The 18,856-nt window shown below is 54.6% G+C and overlaps 1 protein-coding gene across 4 annotated transcripts in view; it reads left to right on the top strand.

The window, feature by feature from the left end:
* GLI2 (GLI family zinc finger 2) overlaps positions 1 to 18,856 on the top strand; it is a 256,148-nt gene that overhangs the window by 128,100 nt on the left and 109,192 nt on the right. Inside the window, exon 1 of one of the 4 annotated variants that reach the window (XM_053214888.1) lies at positions 7,490 to 8,055. The exons of the other annotated variants lie outside the window; for them this stretch is intronic. The gene's annotated coding sequence lies outside the window, so the exon portion shown is untranslated. Of the gene's footprint in view, positions 1 to 7,489; positions 8,056 to 18,856 lie in introns of those variants that run through there. 4 annotated transcript variants of the gene reach the window in all.

Raw genomic sequence — 18,856 nt, 5'->3', positions numbered from 1 at the left:
GCTGTTGAGTTGTCGGAGGACAGGGCAGCTTGGATTCAGCCTGGCATTTTGCTGTGGGCCCTCTGTGCAGCCCAGTGGCCAATGGGTTGGTTCTCAGTAGCCGGCGAGGGGTGGAGGTGAGCTTGGCTGAAAAGGCATTAGGAGGGGAGGGTAAGAGGCTCAGCTCCGGGGAAGGCATGCAGTTCCAGGGACTGAATTCCCTCTGCCCCCTCCCTGACTCCATTTATTACCTATTAAATAATTATCTCATTTGGAAAGTGTTTCTTAATGTAGTGCAGACTCCACCTCCTGAGGCCCGGGTTTTGCAATGGGCCGTCTCCTGGCGTGTTCCAGGCTCAGGCAGGACTGGAGCATTCCTGCCCTGGCTCTGCCTCCGCACGAGGCTTGGGCTTGTGCCAGGCTCTGCCAAGGCGCAGCAGAGTGGGGCGTGGCCTCTCTGTGCCCCAAGATACCCTGGCTAATAGCTTCATTACAAGGGCGTTCTTCATCAGTCTTCCAAAGTAGGGTGCCTGGGGCTAGGCCTCCCGGGTTACTTGCTATTTTCTGGGACTCTCCCCCTGGGTCCTCCCAAATATCTGGCAACATCAGAGATGGAAGGAACCTTTGTCCTTTTTAAAGGTGAGCCATTCAGGCCCGGGGGCGGGGGGGGGGGGGGCCGCACCCTGAGGTCATACTCTGAGTTGCTTGCAAAAGCCGAAGCCTGGGGGTCCAGAGCCCTCTCTGCTCTATCCCTCCTTTGTCTTGCATGCCATTGGCACCAGAACCCTCTGGTGCCCCTTCCCCTCTCGTAGAAACGGGCCGTTTCCTGAAACAAGAGCCGGAAGCCGTGTTGGATGAATGAATGAGTGATGAGTAAGGCAGCTAAGCCTCACAACAACCCTGCAGATTATCCCCCTTTTTGTTACTGAAAACTTGTACATACTTCCTAGGACACGTGCTAACAGTCCCAGAGCACATACAGCAACGTGAGCCTCGCCCCGCCCTGTCTGCTCATCATGGTGGCCAAGGGTGGTGCAGAGAATAGACTGGTGAGCACGAGAGGGCGGGGTAGGGGGGGCGGTGTTGTTAAAGTCCTCCAGGCGGGAGGCAATGGCAGTGGGCCAGGACGGCGTCCAGATTTACCTCCTGATTCACAGGTGAGCATGAGGCTGGCCCGGTCAACCGTTGGCGGGAATTTCTGTCTCCTTCAACGCCACAAGATGCTCCAAGGCATGGTTTTGCTCCCAGGGCCGCCAAAGAGCTGCGTGAATGTTGGCACTTCACATCCCATCTTGCTCAGCCTGCACCGTGGGGCGCATCCTCCCTGCCCTGCCTTCATCATGGGTCCTGAGATTCACAAAAGCCCCCGGCCCAGGCCCTGGAGCTGCCTCTGTTCCGGCAGCTGTCACTGTTATTTATAGAAGCTCGGAGGGCTCCCCTGGGACTCAGCCCACTGTCAGGATTCTGGGAGTGGACCTCAGCAATAGTCACCATGACCGGGAGGGGTCACGGGGCACTTTGGACGGGTGGCTGGTTTTGAAGGAGGAGTGGCCAAGGATGGATGTGGAAGGCCCCGGGGTGGGCATTTCAGGCAGCTAGTGCGTCAAAGATGTGCGAGGGGCCCGGGTGTAACCCGTTGGTCTTGGAAGAAGGTCTTGCGAGAAAGGTATGTGCAAGCAGGGCTCATCCTGGAGCCTGGGCCCGGCTGCATTGTTACTAGGGAGTCGTGGAGGGCTCCAGAGCAGCGGAAGGACAGCGGTAGTGTGAGACACGTGGCAGTAAGGACGGAGTCAGGCTCCGTGACCCAGCTCCCTGAGGCCCCGGGCGAATTACCCCACTTCTAGTCCTGTAGGGGTAACCGTGCCTGCCTCCCAGGATGGTCGTGACAGTTGGAGCTGATTCATTGTTATGGCCCCAGATGCAACCCCCACGTGCGGGAGGCACACAGCCGCGGTGACCCTGGTGTAATTGACTCAAGCAAGGCCAAGGGCTAGACCACTCGGCCCTTATGGTCCAGGAGCCTCAAGACCTGTGCCTACAGCAATGACAGCTGTCATTCATGGTACAATAATGGGGTGATGGGTTCAGGCTCTGAATACGTGGCCTCATTTCATCTTCTCTACACAAGAGGCTTCATCACCCATTGTACAAATGAGACAACTCAGGTCCCTGATATCCCTGAGGCCACATAGCCTGTGAGGGGCAGAGCCTGAATGCCATCCCAGGGCTGTCTGCGGTCAAGGCTACCAACCTCCAACGTTGTAAAACAGCACAGTGGACATAGGGCCCCATATGTAGTAAATGCTAAAGTAAGCATAAAACAATGAATGCACTGGCAGGCCTGTGAGCATCCTGGGAGGCTTCCTGGAGGTGGTGTTTCCCTTGACCAGGGCCTGGCTTCCCTGTGATTCAGCTCCCGGTGAAAGGAGCTGAGGAGGGCGTCTTGGTGCCAGACCTAGGGCTGGGGACCAACCACCCTGTACCATCCATCCTGTCAAGTGCTTTTGCTCACTCCCTTGCTTTTTAAGACAAAAAAGCATCCAAATGGCTTAGTCTCCAAGTCTGGCTGGGTCTCAGGCCCCCTTGGGTACATGATGCAGTGGATTTTGGATACAAGGACAGGACTAGCTTTCGGCAGCCTGGTGACACCCCTACCTTACTGACTTGGGGGGAACTGGGGCCCTGCCGAGCTGAGCTCCTTTGTTAATGCAGATGAAAAGGCACTAAGCTACGGGCCCTGGGCCGCCCACCGCAGAAAGGTGGCTTGCCTGCCTGCACGGTAAGCGCCACTCGCTGGCCTGTGCACCCCACAGACTCATTACCGCCGGCCCACAGAGGAATCGGAGAGCGAGGCAGGGATTGTGTCTGCAGGCTCTGGCGGCTCGATGGATTTCAATGAGATGATCGCTTGTCATTTTTTATTAATGAGCGACTGCCTGATTCATTATACATCTAAGGGGCGAGCCACCCCAGATGGGGAGGAGGAACACGGAGATGCGCAGCCGCCACGGAAGGGGTGACGTGGCCCCGTGTGCAAGTTTTTTTCTGCCTCTTTCTCCCCGAAGGGAACAAGTCACACAAGGTGCCCGCCTTGGGCAGGCAAGCCTGCAGCGACTTGCTTGTGATGGCAAAGGGAAGCCGTCCCTTAGCTTAGGGGCCGTGGCACTTGGGGAGTTTCCTATGGTCACTTTTCCTGATTCTCTCCAACACCTCCGCCCTTTTCTTTGGCTCTTCAAAGCCTCTTGCTTACCTGTGCCTTGCAGCGTGAGCCCGGGGAAACCAGGTCCCCCGAGTCCACGACTCTACATGAGAGGGGAGCCACAGAGGGAGCAGGAGACCTGGAATGAGCTCTGGCCCCAAAGGCATCTACTACATGTTCGTGGAATGAGCAAATGCCCACACAGGAGATGCCTCCTCACAGAGGGACACGATTCACCTGCCACTCTGCCAGTGAGCCGCTGGGTGCCAGGCCGCGTGCTAGACACACGGCAGTCCTCGCTTTCCAGGACCTCCTGGCAGTCCAGGCTCGTGTCTGTCTTGCCACCAAGCTGGCCGTGTGATTTCAACACTCTTGTTTCCTTGTTTGTAAACGTCCTGAGCAGCGTCTGCCCGGCTGCCTCTGTCTCTGTTTCTCCCCGGGGCTCGACTGGCCGGAGGTGCGAGTGCTGGAAAGCGCTGGAATCCCTTTGCAGCTGGGATGGGTCTGCTGTGAGCACTTAGCGTGCAGGTGGGCAGGTGGGCCAAGGCCCTGTTCTCAGGTCTTTGAGGAGACGCAGGCTGTCTGGCTCATCATTGCTTTACGGGTGTCTGTGCTGACTGTGATGAATGAGGGGGTTTTAACAATCCGGATCAAGTGTTGAGGGCCCCGGCTCAGAGAGGGCAGCAGGCTCAGGCCTTCTTAGAGCTGAGAGGGTAAATTGTGTTTGTGCTTTCTGGTGGCAGCCCCGGTCTCCCATCCATCCCTACGCAGTGGAAAGAGAGGCCTTCCGGGCCCCCTCAGCTGCCTTTGGGTACGATGTGAGAGAGGGCTTCCGGAAGCAGCCATGGGGCTGGCTGTCAGCTCCCGGCGTGAGCTTTGGTTTTCATCGGTGCTCACAGTTACCTGCTTCTTCAGGCTGCAAAGTGATTGGAGCCCTACATGCAGCCTTTGCTGTGGCTGGGCTGTTGGAGGACTTAGCTTAGACCGCTCACAACATGGCCTTATTATTGGTGAGGGGTCTTCGTGCATGAGGTCAGCAGGCCAGTGAGAAGACAGTATGCCCATTGGTGTGTGGAGAGGGGCCACTGGACGACCCTGGAAGTCCCAGGTTTGCTTTGAGTCCCTGTGAGAAGAGCTATCACAGATACTTCTCTGGCAGGCACCTGCTCCTCCGCTGTACCCCCAACCCACTTAGGCTCCGGCCAGGACCATCTGCCCATCCGTGCCCTCCCCTCCCCCAACCCCAAGAGTACATACAAGCCAGCCCTGCTTTTACGATGACTTTCTGCTTTGCTCCAACCACCGGGACTCAACATGAGTAACACACCAGTCTTCGTTCTGTTTTAATCGAACGCTTGCTGGCTTTCAGCCTGCTTAACTCCTAAGCGCTGTAGTTTCAAAATAGAGGTTTTAACTGCAAACATGCCGTATTCTAGCCACATGATGGGTCACCTCGGCGGCTGCACGTTAACCTGGAAACCTACCCACGATACATTATTTAGTACATTATTTAGAATAAACACTTGAGTTTCAAATCTTCGGCTTACAAAATGCGGAACGTTGAGAACACAGCTCATTTATAAGCGGGAACTGCCTGTATTCAGAATAAAATGAAGGCTCTGATATGCCACATTCTTCTAAGGCACAGATAAGCCACAGGAGAGTGAGGCCAGGGTGGCCCAGCCAGGAAGGCCCGAAGAGGGGCCAAGGGCAGGAGGGAGGGTGTGGGCCTGCAGGCATCTTAGGGTGAATGTAGAGGCCAGTCGGGCAACAAAATGACCTGTATATGGGGGGTGACGGAAGAAACAGGTAGATATTTGTGGCTAGTGACTGGATTTGGACATCATGTACGAGATTTTGGTGAGCCCAGTTTCTAGGGTGTGGAGAGCAGGTGTCGGGGTGAGAACCTGTCAGAGGAGGCTCTCTGAGGGTAGAGTGGAGACAGGAGGTCCGTCGAGGACCCTCGAGGCCGCTGCGGGGCCTGAACACACAGGAAGGAGGTGGGGAGGCTACTTCTGGGGAATGTGACTCTGGGAGGTTGCACCCGCCTGGAGAGAGCACAGAGGTAGGCTGGTTTCGCTGCCAGGCTGTGCCTCCCACTTTTGCTGTTTCTGTTATGGGCTCCCTCGGGCAGTTTGAAATGACCCTCTGGGCCTGTGAGTCCTGCTCTGTGCAGACCGCTGAGTGTCTGCATATCTGAGACAGGGGTGACAGGTAGGTTGCCTGGGGGTGTCTCCACGTTCCCTTCCTTGTGGCAGGCATTAACACAGCATGGCTTTTGCTCCCTCTGGGGCACTCGTAAGTCACAGATGGGGTTTGTTTAAATGCCCCCAAACCTGGCCAAGGAGAACGAGCTCAGAGTCATGGCTGCGTGAGGAAGGCCTGCATGGAAGGAGCACACACCTTGGGAAGGAGTGTCTCTGGAGATGGTTGTGGGGCCCAGAAAGCAGCCTCCTCCGTGTCAGTGATACCCCCCACTCTGGGCCCTGAACGGAAGCCCTGAGGGGAAGGTTGATGATGTCGGGGATTCTGCCCCTTCAGGCCACCCTCACTTGCCTCCGTGAGTCATATCAGGAGTGGGTGCTGGGAGATGGGGAGGGCTGGATAAATGCAGCCTGAGCTTCTAGAATGCCTGAAGGTGTAATGGTACTACTTTTGGAGGCTCCAGAATGGCCACATGCCCTAACCCGAGAGGAATCTCACTGGATGCGCATGCAAAGAGCTGCTAGGCCGGTTCCTAACTGTCTCCATGTGACCCCCTGCCCCCACCCACACAATTGCCGCCTGACTCCTGTTGGAAGGGTCACGATTCCACGGTGCCCTCAACACCAAGAGGGAAGTGTGCACTCTGGGCACGGGTTCCCTCAGGACAGGGACAGAGGCGCTGTTCCGCCAGCCTCCAGCCTCCCTGGGCCCTTCGCTCCCCTGAGACTGAGGCAAAGTTTGGGTCACTTCCCTTGTTTTCCTTTTGTGGGCTTTGTGGTGCCATCTGAGGCAGTACCACCCAAGAAGGGGTCTGCTTTTTAGTTTTGCTGACTTAGGAGGTTTGGGGATGAGCTCTTTGTGTAATCGACTGAAACAAACCTCTGACCCCTTTGCAACTCCCCAAGTAGCGTCTGGTTTGGCCATCTCCTCCCCAGCTTGCCCTCCGCAGGGAAGCAGCCTTGACTCAGCTCAGAGGAAGTGCGTGGGGTTCACACGCTGGGATCCAGGGGACCCGGATCCTGCTAGGCAGGGGGCTTGGCCCTGTGCTCTGTGCCAGACGCTCTCGGTGTGCGCAGGCAGGTCGGACCCTCTCCCTAGACCCAGCACCCCTCTTCAAAGGAAGGGGAGAGCCGAGGGGCAGGGGGGCTGAGTCCAGCCTGACACCCTGTGCCCGAGGGCAGAACTGCCTGGACTTTGATGACTCCTTGTTCCTTATGCTGAGGGAGGGAGGCACCAGTGCATTCGAAAAAGGAGGGAAGCCATGGAGGCCTGGGCTGCTTCCTGGCTTAGGAGTGGGTCCCCTAGGCTCCACCCCCTCTGTAAGAGACCAGTCTTGCTTTCAGGGCCTCAGACTGTGCTCCTGAAGGTGTGTGTGGGAGGGCTTGGAGCGCCAGGGGCCAGGGTGGGTCAGGGCATGGGAAGGGGGTGGCTGGTTCCTCCTCTAGGTCAGGCCTTCCCCCCTCCCTTTCTGTGCCCGGTTAGAGCTCAAGCATCTTATACTTATGTTAATTCCATGACTTAAGGCAGAACCTCCCTTTTGGGGACCTAATGAATGTCTGCTTTCATATTCTATTCTATTCTCCACGCCTTGAGACCAAATGGGAAAAAGGGTACAGAATGTCACTGGGGGTGGAGAGTGGTAAAGGTGACAATGATATTGACCCCTCCCCACCCCAGTATTCCTCTTGCTCCTTTGGCGGAAAATACACTATCCTCCTGGCTCAGCACCTGGCAAGTGGGGGTGGAGGTGGGAGGGTGGAGACTGAGCAGGATGAGGGCTCCTGGCGGACCTCACCTGGTGAACCCCCACCCTGCAAAGCGAGCAGCGAAGGCTCCAACCTTCTGTGTGATGGCAACTCCTGCCCAGGGTGCTTGCCATGTCCCCCCTTCCTGTGAAAGGGAAAGGAAGGGTGGGGAGTGGTTTTCCGCAGCCCGAAAAGGATTCCACATTCAGAAGGCTGAAACTCAATTAGTGTCATTTCAGCTTGTTGGGGATGGAGTCAGGTCCTCTTGTGACCCCTGCGTGTGAGGGGCCACCCTGCTTGCGGGGACTCTGCTCCCTCGTTTTGTGGCCCTCAGTGTCTGCAAGGAGCTGCAGAGGGAACCAGGTAATCTTCCAGAAGAGGCAGGAGATAGTGGGGAGGGGCTGTGAAGGGGGGGGGGCAGTTATGTCTTTTTCACAGCCTCACTGTGTACCTTGTACAGGTCACCCTCCCCCCTGTGGGCCTCAATTTCCCCATCTTACCCAGCAGGCCCTCAGGTCCAGATGTCCCTAAGGTCCCACCCTGGCCCTCTTTTGGGGCTGCAGAGCTGGGAGCTCGGGGCACCACGGTTACCCAGGCTTTGGACCCTCTCCCCAGGACAGCCCCTACCCTGGAGGACAAGCAGGTGGGCCACTTCTCCCAGCAAGAAGGTTTGCTGCCCAGCAGCCGCAGCCAGATCCCCAGCCTTTACATTAGTGAGCGAGGGAGAGAGCGTTTCCTAAACCCTCTGCCGCCCGGTCATAAATGATTCATGCGGCCCCACCTCCCGCCCGCCCCCTCCCTCCCGGCGGCCACTTGATGTTCCCTCCCGCCGCTCCATCCCACGGCTCTCGGCGGCCTCCAGACCGGTGCCCTCCCAGCACTGCCGCCCCATCAGGCGGGGTCCCTCCGCCCTCCCGGCCACGCAGGGTAAGTTGAAGGAGAAAGGTAGCTTTCCTGCCACGCTTCAAGTGGAAATGAGGAGGCAGCCGCGCTTGTCTCCACAGGCCTGGCCTGCGCTTTCTGCTCCCCGCGCGCCTTCCCCGAGTCCGAGTCCGCTGCGCTCCAAGTTTGCAGCTCCAGAGGCAGGGGCTCGGCTGGGAGGGAGGGAGGGAGGGGCGGTGCGCGGTGGGGAAGGGAGCTGGTGGTCACAGCAGGGAGGGCAGGGGAGGAGGGAGGGGAGGATCATGGACCCTAAGGACAGAACTGGAGGAAAGTTAAGTGACTCAGGCTGCCGGATGGGGACTGATGGGGTGGGGGGGGGGGGGGCGGGCGGTGAGAGAATTCACATCCTTGGCCACAAGCGTTGTCTTCCCCTGCTCCCCGCTCCCGCACTACTCCTGGCCCCTCAAACTCTTGGGGTGCCAGCCAGAGCTTTGAACTGCGAGTTTCTTCTGAAACATGGCAAAGCCCAGCTTCTGAGAGCTCAGTCTACACCGCCTCAATTCCCGGTGGTCTTAGCAGCCAGGAGGACTCGAAGACAAGAATCTTTATTGTCTGCGGAGCCTCAGCTCTGAGGAACACGTGTGTGTTAAATCTGAGCTTCCCTGGGGAAGGTGCTGTTTTCACATGAGGAATGAATTGGGGGAACGTTGCTTTCAGGAGAGAAGGAAACAAAGTCATACTCAAAAAGAATGTTCTAGAGGCTTGGCAAAATCTGGAAGACACTTTTCTTCATCATCCCTCCTCTTTCCTCCTGCCCTTTTTGTAAAACCTCTTTTAGATTCTTCCTTCTTTGGGCTTCCCAGAAGCCCTTGCTTGGCCTGGGCTTCAGGGGACCCCTGGGGCTCTAAAAGCAAGGGGACTTGTCCCAGTGGGGTGGTGCTGCCCCTAAGGCCTTGTAAACTGCTACCTGGCTAGACAGTCTCAGGAGAAGGACAGGCAGGGAGGGAGGCCCCCCTCAACCCCCTGCCTTGCCGGGACTGGTTCCTCAGACATTGGTATTTTCCTTTCACCAGTTGGAAACAAAGTTAGGTCAGGAGGTAAGGCCTTCCTGGTGGCTGCCTTGGGGAAACGGGGACAGCGACCACAAATCAAATCAGAGTGACCGTGCTAAAGGAGAAATGGCTGGAAATCCTCAAGTAGTAGATCATAGGGCAACAGCAGCTGTCAGCTGGGAGGGCCCTCCCCTGGATTCTGGAGGAGAAGCCATTCTTGACAGAGGAAGCAGGGTGTGGGCATCCTCTGGAGGTGGGGGGCGTGGGGGAGAGAAGTCACAACCCCAGGACTGGTGAGGGGCAAGGAGACGGGCCACCTGATGTCGTAGGCATCCTTGGAGCAGCAGGAAGGACACGACCAGGTGGTAGTGTAGGAAAACCCCTCTAGCCGCCATGTTGAGACAGGACTGGAGGCCATGGAGGGGACCACGACCGGGCCTAGAAGAGATGACCCTGGCCTGGACTGGAGTGGGGGCAGGGAGGGAGCAGCACTTCCTGCTCTGTCAGGCTGTTGGTGAGACTTGGGACGGCTGTGGTCAGGGGGCTGGGCCCTGGGACTGACGGTGCCTCAGCATTTGAGTACGAAGTGCCATTTGGGTATAATGGACACAGCTCAGTCTTGGCCATTTGTGGTTTTTAAACAAATCATGATCCCCACCTTCCAAACAATTTAGTTTTTTTTTTTTCTAGCCAGCCCCATCACAAACTTTTGAAGCATGAAATGAATTTTGCTGGCCCCCGCCAATAGGATCCTTTCCCTAGATAATGGATTTTATGAAATGGCTATAATCCTCCCAGGTAATGAGTGAAAGCTACACTCTCCATTTGGACCCAGCATCCCTCTTCCTGATTTATGATATATTGGTTAAAATAGTAAACTGATAGCACTCACAAAATAGTCATCAATCATCAGGCAGTGTTGCTGAAACTATAGAAAGGTTTCCAGAAGTGAGATGCTGGAAGCCAGCGGAGGAACACTTTGGCAATCCCAGAAGCATAAAGCGCCGTGAAATCAAATCTGTATTTGTATTTTGAAGTCAGAGGAATGGAGCAGCTAAGGAAGGAAGGAAATGTAAGCGAGCCTATTTTCAGAGGTGAAAGGACATCCCCTCCTGTGCTCCAGACTGCAGCGCACCGCCCCCCCCCCCGCCCCCGCCCCCGCCCCCGGCTTTCTCCACTTGGTTTAGTAGTTTGTTTCTCTTTCTAAGGTTTTTGGGGGAAATCTCCAAATCCTAAAACGTGTAAGTGTGTTGGGCTAAGACTACGTAATACGGAGTTTTAAGCAAAGTCTATCACAACAGTGCGAGTGGTGCCTGTGCATGTCGGCAAAGGTGGGTTTGCAGAACCCGCACATGCTCGTTGGTGCCTGGAGAGGTTCACGCTCTGAAGGAAAGCACGAGGTTTGCAACACTGTTTTCTGTTTTCGTGGACTCGCCTCTGTCTCTATGGGGTATTTCAGGGCTGTAGATTACTTGTATTCGTTGACCGAGTGAGCAAACCCAGTGGTGAGAACTGTAGGGATGGTGCGTAGTGTCTGAGCTACTCCCCCATTCTGCAGGTGAGGAAACTGAGTTCTGTGGTTGGGAGCACCTTGGCTCGGGTCTCACAGGACCAGAGCGGGCCGCGGGCCCCCAGCCCCCGGGGGGTTTGTAGGGAGATTCGTGTTGTACCAGAACTTGAACTTTACAAGTGACTTTGACTCACCCCACTGTCAGCTGAGTGCCAGCTTGTCGTTGGGGGGCAGGGTGTGGGTCGGCGGCCCTGGACGTCTGTGGTGAGATTGTGCCTCTGCCCCTCCAAGTACTGCTGAGGTGACTTGGCCGTGATTCCTCCAAGTGGCTATGCCATGTGCCGGCTCTAGACCCCGCTCCTGCCCCAGGGCCATCCCCAGCTCCTGGAGCCCCAGAGCCTGGGCGTTTTCCGCAAGTCCTACAACCTACTTGATGGTCACCTTCCTCCTCTGTCACACCAGAGACTCATACAGAGAACGGCAGAGAGCGGGAAGGGACTGCTCGGGGGTTTGAGACACAGCTGTCAACCCCGTCCTTGAGACTAGGATTCCCAAATTGAGGAAGGCAAATCATGGAACTTGGAGAAACAGACTGGAAAGAATGACTCATGGCCATACCAGTCCCGAACTAACGGGAGAACAAGGCAGTTTTTTCCCCAGCTCTGTCCTTCAGGCCCGGGCCACTGGGCTTTAACACTAGCTCAGCTCCTGCAGGAAGTGTTCCCTGCCTGGCATCCACAGCCAAGGCTGGCTGGTGCTCCCAGGGCTTGCCCATCAGAGCCTTACCCCAAGGGCAAAGCTCTCTTCCCAGAGATAGTGTCCTCCTTGCATATCCCACGTCTGCACTAAGCTGGGCCTTATGGGTGCTCCCTGAGGTTTTGCTTCCTGGATGCATAGAATGGGCTGGCTTCTTCTCTGAAGGAAATGGAGGTGAGGCTTTCCCTCTAGGGATCCTGGCAGAGCTGGAGAGCCCTGCTCCTGGAGCCCGCACACGCCCAGGCGTCCCCCACGCTCCTTCTGCCCAGTGCCTCTGTGCTGACACCCTGCCAGCCACACCCGCCCAGGACAGAAACTTTTCTTTCCTTCTCTGCACCTGGGCTGTCAGAAGGTGAGTGCTAATCAGAGGCTGATCTGTGCTCTTATAGGTGCAGGTTTGCAAAGGACGTCTTTTGTTCTTGTTAGAGTAGCTAACCTCTAAATCTATTTAATACCCCTTCCCTGGTTGTCCATCATTATGACACATGATTTTCCAAAGGATTTACTATTAGTTAGCAGCACAGGGCTTTCTCCCTGGGGTAGCAGCTACTTGCGGTGAAGAAAATGCATGTTCAATGTAGCAATTTGTCTTTTTTTATATATTTATTATAAGAGTAAATGAGTTATTGTTGGAGACTTCAATATTATTGCAAATTAGGTGCTGCACACGGGGCTGGGCCCATTTATTATGTTTCTCAACTCCCACTGCAAGCACACCAGTTCAGGAAGCAACGGAGGGTTCCGGGCCTTCCAGGGTGAGCACAGGCAGATAGCATCGCCCGGTGCCGGAGGCAGAGGAGCCAGGGAACCTCCTGTGCAAGCAGGGAGGGGAGCACAAAGTTTGTCAGTGTGCCAGATGGTCATCGGCGGGCAGACCGACGGCTGGAGGAGGCCGTGCATGACCTGAGTCCATCATTCCAACCCCCTCGACCTCCTCTATGCCGACATCTGTGGTCAGGGAGGTGAGGGTAGAGACCTGTGCTCAGAGTCAACCCTTCAGCTATGACCACGGAGGCCCGGTCTGGGTTCTGATCTGGGGTGAGCGCCCTGAAGAGAGAGTGGTGGCTGGAGTAAGCCAGCCTACAGCAGACGCAGCTCCCCCAGGGGCCGGGCACAACGACCCGGCCCTTGCTGAGGCACTGTGGCTGCCTGGTCCTGTCCATTAGTCACCTGCTCAGTCCAGGGGTAGACACAGGGGCTGCAGGGTGCATGTAAGAGAGTTGGGTCCTTGCCCACCAGAGGTGAAGTCCACATGGCAGGCTCAGCCATGACAGGCTGTTGATGCCAAGGGACCCCAGGTGCAGGCTCTGGCACATTGCCATTCCCAGAGCCCCAGGACCTGCAGGGAAAGCCACCTAGCCCAGTGGTCAGGAGCCCAGGCTTCTGGTGACCGACTGGCCCAGACTGGAGTCCTGGTTCTGTGTCACCTGCTGTCTGCATGACCGTGGACAAGATGCTAAGCCTTGCCCTGACCTTCAGTTTCTCATCTGTAAAGCAAGGCTGATCATCCACAGCTATCGTTGGGATTAAATAAACCTACGTCCCTGAAACATTCAGCACAGCGCCTGGCCCATAGTAAGGGCTCAGAAGTGGTACTTGTTCAAAGACTACTCAGTGGGCTTTTCAGAACATGATAGACTAAACTTTAAACATCAATTATGCACTTCATTTGATTGCAGTAGTAGTCTACGTGAATGACAGACAAGAAACATCACCCAGGAAAAGCTAGCGGTAACATTCTGGAACAGGTGCTGGCAAGTCTTCTGTGCCCATATATTACACACAAAGGCCCACGTCCCTTTTTACAAAATGAGATTGTATTGTATTTGTTACTTCATTCACCCACCAATGCATCCTGCCCCCTGAAAACCCCTTGCCATTCAAGTTCTTGTAAAGTTGCAATCCTCAAACCTCTTGGTCTCAGGACCCCTTTCCATTCTTAAAAATTATTGAAAACTCCGAGGCACCTGGGTGGCTCAGTCGGTTAAGCGTCCGACTTCGGTTCAGGTCATGATCTCACGGTTCATGAGTTTGAGCCCTACACCGGGCTCTGTGCTGACAGCGTAGAGCCTGCTTGGGATTCACTGTCTCCCCCCACCCCCCTCTCTCTCTGTCCCAGTCTCTCTCTCTCACTCAAAAATAAATAAATAAACTTAAAAAGATATGTATTGAAAACTCCAAAGAGTTTTTCAGGAGGGCGGGGAGTTTATATCCGTTGATATGGATTTATTGATATTTAGAAATTAAAACTGAGAAATTTAAATATTTTAAATTTATTTGAAAATAATAGTAATAAGCCCATTTCATGTTACTGAAAATAACCCATAACATGTGAAAAATATTTTCCCAAACAACAAAAACATTAAAGAGTGGCATTGGTCTCCAGTTTTACACACCTCTTTACTGTCTTGCCTGATGAAGGTAGCAATCTCTTATCTTTCCAGCATTTGATCTGTTCCATGGTAGCCTCTGGAAACCGGCACTGTCCGAATAACATCTTAGCATAAAGATAGTTTTGACTTTGTGGATCTCCTGAAAGGGTCTCAGGGATCTTCAGGGGTCCCCAGACTACATTTTGGCCCCCTTTTTAATGGCCTGCAGGGTGTCTTTTTTTTTTTTTTGACATGCCTGCGGCTGGCTGGGCTGTGAGCAGCCCTCCAGTGTCAAGGCTCACGGGGCCCCTCATCTGACCACACCCCTGCCCAGGGGGACTGTACCCTTGCACCTCCCTCCCCATCACTGGAAAATGGGATGTAAAATCTCGGTTGTTTGCAGAGCATGTGACCACTGCGAACACCTTCGTGTCTCCTCACAGTCACCTTTCGGTAGACCGCCTGGGGTCCTCAGCTGCCCCAGCACCTTGCCTGGGTCCCGTAGACCTCTCTGTCTGGAGGCTGCTCCAACCGAAGAAGCACTAAGCCATCCTGTGCAGCCCACCGCCTGCAGACCCTGAAAAGAAGCCCTCAGCTCCTGCCTGTCTGTCCCCACTCCAGAGGGCTCCGGGCCACCGGCCACCATCCCAGCCGGCCTCCAGAGGGCCAGAGTGACCGCATTCAACCCTCGGTGCCTCCTTTCCAGAACCACCCCTCAGGTCAACAGAGCCCAGTCTGTGAGGCTCAGTAGCTCTGTGCGACAGCCCGTTTGCCTTGGCTTTGGCCTGCTTTCTCCACTGGCCGGCCAGCTCTTTTCAGAAATTGGCTGGCGTGTTTTGAAACTTTATTTTTTCAAAGAGAAAAATTCCTGGACCTGTAGCAAGCGGTGGGGGGAAAAAAAAGTTATGATAATAAACGAAAGAACCAGTAGCCAGAGTAGAAGAGCGAGAGGCTGGAGATACTGAACGTCGTCAGAGAAGAGTATAGCTCACCCGTCAGGAGAGAAGGCTAATGGTGGGGGGCAGGGAGCCGGGGCCCCCGTGTGCATGTGGAGCACAGACAGTGCTTGGCTTCTTCCTGCGTCAGCGTTTGGGGAAAGACAGATGTGCCCGGAAGCGGGCCTCACTCCCGTCTGTGTAAGCAGGGCCCACGTAGAATGTCTGCGGGCGGCATCTATCATCCATGACCTGTAGCATTTGTACTTGTTGTTTATGGTCTCTTGGCATGCATTGTTTTCTCGAGGCTGAAATATAGCACGCTAATGAGGTATCTCTCTGCTCAGGAGGATGCAGGCAGCTTGGAAAGACGCCTCGGCAGCGTGCTGACTAGTTTGTCAACAGCTGCACGCTGTGGCAGCTGCTGTCCTTGCGAAGAAAAAGGAATGGGAGGGGTGCTCGGAGACACCCCAGCTAGGGCCTGAGGCCCCTGTGCCAGGTCTGTCCCGGCCGGGGAGGGGGGGGTGTCTTTCTTAGGGATATTTGTTGGTCCCAGGGCCAGTCCTCCCTAGGAGGAATGGGGCTGAGGGATGTCAGGCAGACCTGGCTTTGGGTCCTAGCTTCCCCACTTTTGTCCTGACGCTCTCTCCTCTCAGAGCCTGTCTCCTCATCCAGGTGACGCCCACCACTGCGGGTCCTATGAGACTTGGTGGGGGCCTGGGGTCCATGCTGGGTAAAGGGCAGCTGGTGCCCGTGCCTGGCATGGGGGCTGACTTTTGTGCACGCGAGCTCCCTCCCAAGCTGGGACCTGGGCATAGGGATGGGCCGCGCCTTGTCAGCAGACGGTGTGTGAGCAGGGTAGAGGCTGAGCCAGTATCTCCAAGCTGGTCCTGGGCCCCTAGCAGGCCCCGTGTGGACTCGGGAGCCTGGAGAAGTGGACCACATCTAGAGGGAAAGCTTGAGGAAGGACTTTTGGGCTGGACGTCTTGGCTTGGGTGTGAGAAGGGCTGCTCGCTTGGAGGGAGGGTACATGGGGAAAGACCTAAAAGAACCAAAGTTCTTTTCGTGGGGCCATGGCCCGTGCAGAAAAGGGGATGGGCTCGGAAGCAATCTAAGAACAGTTTCGAGAGGGAATGTTTCCTGGGGCCAGAAGAGACGGGGTGGGTGCAGCGTGTCCCCAGAAACCCTCTCCCCGCTTATAGCAACAACTACAGTAATAATAGTTGCTCCTGTTTATTGACCGCTTGTCGTGGCTCAGGCCCTCTGCAGACGCCATCCCCTTTCCTCACGATCGTATGAGTGTTATTACCTATCAGTTCTGTGCCATCAGTCACGCTCCACATCCCAGGAGGATTCTAATGGAATTCTCCATGCTGATTGTAAAATTCACGTGGAAGAGAAAGTAACGCCAAAGGGCCAAGACCGCTTTGCAAAAGAAGACGGTGATGCGGGGTCCGGGGGGGAGGGAGCGGTGGTGAGGGTGGGAGGCCTGCCCTACCAAACGTTAAAGCATGTTATAGAGCGATTACAGCCAGGCATTGGATCAGAATCGTAAGTCCAGAAATAGGTACAAGTACAACCGGGAATTTAGTTTGTTTTTCACTGTCCTATGGGTAGTATTAAAGTAATAGATTATAGGGAGCAGAAATTTAATTTTTTTTTTCAACGTTTATTTATTTTTGGGACAGAGAGAGACAGAGCATGAACGGGGGAGGGGCAGAGAGAGAGGGAGACACAGAATCGGAAACAGGCTCCAGGCTCTGAGCCATCAGCCCAGAGCCCGACGCGGGGCTCGAACTCCCGGACCGCGAGATCGTGACCTGGCTGAAGTCGGACACTTAACCGACTGCGCCACACAGGCGCCCCGGGAGCAGAAATTTAAATCCATACTTCATAGGCTTTATCAAAGCAAATTGAAAATGCTTCTAGAACGGATTAAGAAAAAATCCAATTTAGGAGAGTGAACTCCTTCATTCACCCCCGCCCTCCGGCTGCCACGGGAATCCCTAAGCAAGACACAGAATGGGAAAGCCATAGATGGACACGCTCGACTATATCGGGATTGCATACTTTTCTTCTGACCTTTTTGTTACAGAACTCTTCAAACATTGAACAGAGCTGAAGAAATTTTACACGGAAATTCCCAGCCCCTGATTTTGCCGTTAACATCACCCACCCCCGCCGCCCCGATCCAACTGTGTCTCTCTCAGTCTCTGTTCCCGCTGATTTTTGCTACATCCCAAAGTAGACTGCAGCCATCAGTAAAACTGTAACCTTTCGTACGGAAAAGATGCCATGAACAACGTTCAGACAAGTAACAGACTGGGAGTGGCATCATGTCTCACATATGTGACACAACGGAAGGACAGAATCCTTGACAAAACAAAGGAAGAGAGTGCCCAGTTTTTAAAAAAATAAGTAACAAATAGGTTAATTAGTAGAAGATAAACATAAGGAAATGTAAGTTAAGCATAAGGAAGAAGTCCCTCAACCTTCTTAGTATATAGGGAGTAGTCATCAAATTGGCAAAGACTTAGAAGTTTAACGAAGGGCAGGATGGGTAGAAGTGGACCCTCTCCTCGGTTGCCGGGGGAGTGTCAGCCGTGCGTTCCTTCTAGAGGGCACTTGACAGCGTGTGAGACAAATTTAGAACCCCCTGAGACCCAGCAGTTTCCCTTCCCGGGATCAGTCCTGGAGGAACAGTTATGCGCGTGTCCAGTGAGGCATGGGTGGAAAGGTCCCTTGTAGCATTGTTCAGAACAACAAAGAATTGGAAACAACCCAAACAATCCAGAAATGGTTAAGCAAACTTTGGCATTTCCATCTTGAGGAATAGCACGCAGCAGGTAAAAGTGAATTCGATCTATTCGTTCTGACGCAGGATGATCGCTAAGAGACGTTGGTAAGTGAAGCATGAACAGAACACAGCTATTAGCATATAGCTGTTACTTGTGCAGTGAAACGTACAGAAGCTTATGAAAATAACAGCCAGCTTTTATTGGGTCCTTGCTGTATCAGGCTCTTTGCGTCTGTTATCTCTTCCTCAAAATAAGACTAGGTGGTACTGTTATTCCCATTCTACAGATGGGAAAGTGAGGGGGAGCCTTGCCAGGGTCCATCCGAGCTCCACCTAGCTCCAAAGCTGTTCACTCTTTTTTTTTTTTAATTTTTTTAAAATGTTTATTTATTTTTGAGAGAGAGAGTGTGAGACAGAGTGTGAGCGGAGGAGGGCCAGAGAGAGGGAGACACAGCATTGGAAGCAGGCTCCAGGCTCTGAGCTGTCAGCACAGAGCCCGACGCGGGGCTCAAACTCACGGACCGTGAGATCATGACCTGAGCTGAAGTCGGATGCCCAACCGACTGAGCCACCCAGGCGCCCCAAAAGCTGTTAACTCTTTACAACACGTTGCCTTTGCCCAGACATGAAAAAAAAAATGGTACCTGCACACAGTAATTGCTCAAACTTAATTCCCTCCCCACTCCCTGTTTTCAGATTGTTGCGATTCACTCAAATTAGATATTGAAAAGAAGGAGCACGCACAGATCAAACAGACTGCTTAGTGGCAAGCTGGGAGGAGAAGGCAGGGAAACCGTCAGAGGCAATAATGCTTTGTGAAGGGGCAGGTGAGGATTCAGGGCTGTGCTTCCTTCTGGAAGTTACCCAGGATGGCTCCCTGTGCTGTCCCTAGTGTCTTGCTGGGTGTGCTCTGACCTGAGGGGCCCACAGAACAAAGCCTTGATCAAACAGCCACGCCTCCCCCTGAAGCTCCCTGGTACACTCCTGCTACAGCGACCGGTGAGATCACATCTAGTCAGAAGTGTGAGAAGGAACATCCCTTCCTGTGGTTTGAAGTGTTCAGCAGAGCAATGAGTGGGGGTGACAGGTGAATGGGCAGGGCTTGTCTTCTGAGGCTTTGGAGCTGGCTGGGGAGAGAGAGGTGGAGGAGGGATGCAGGCAGGTCAGATGGCAGAGCGGGTACCATCTCGGGAATGGCCTTTCTCTGTGGGGCCTGTGGGTGACCGGTCTGGCTGGCCCGTAGGGAATGACACTGATGGCCCCAGCTGAAGCAGGCCCTGGAAAGCCCCTGAGGTCATTCTGGGGTGGGCCAGTGTCGGGGACAGGCAGCTGGCGTCCTGGCCAGTGTAGACCCCCTCAGCAGAGGCTGTGCTTCAGGGCCCTGTGTGCATAGCCCCTTCCACGGCCTTCTGCTTAATTGTAGA

Source organism: Acinonyx jubatus, chromosome C1 (assembly GCF_027475565.1).
Source record: "Acinonyx jubatus isolate Ajub_Pintada_27869175 chromosome C1, VMU_Ajub_asm_v1.0, whole genome shotgun sequence".
Classification (NCBI taxonomy): Eukaryota; Metazoa; Chordata; class Mammalia; order Carnivora; family Felidae; genus Acinonyx; species Acinonyx jubatus.
This window is presented reverse-complemented; position numbering and strand designations above follow the sequence as displayed.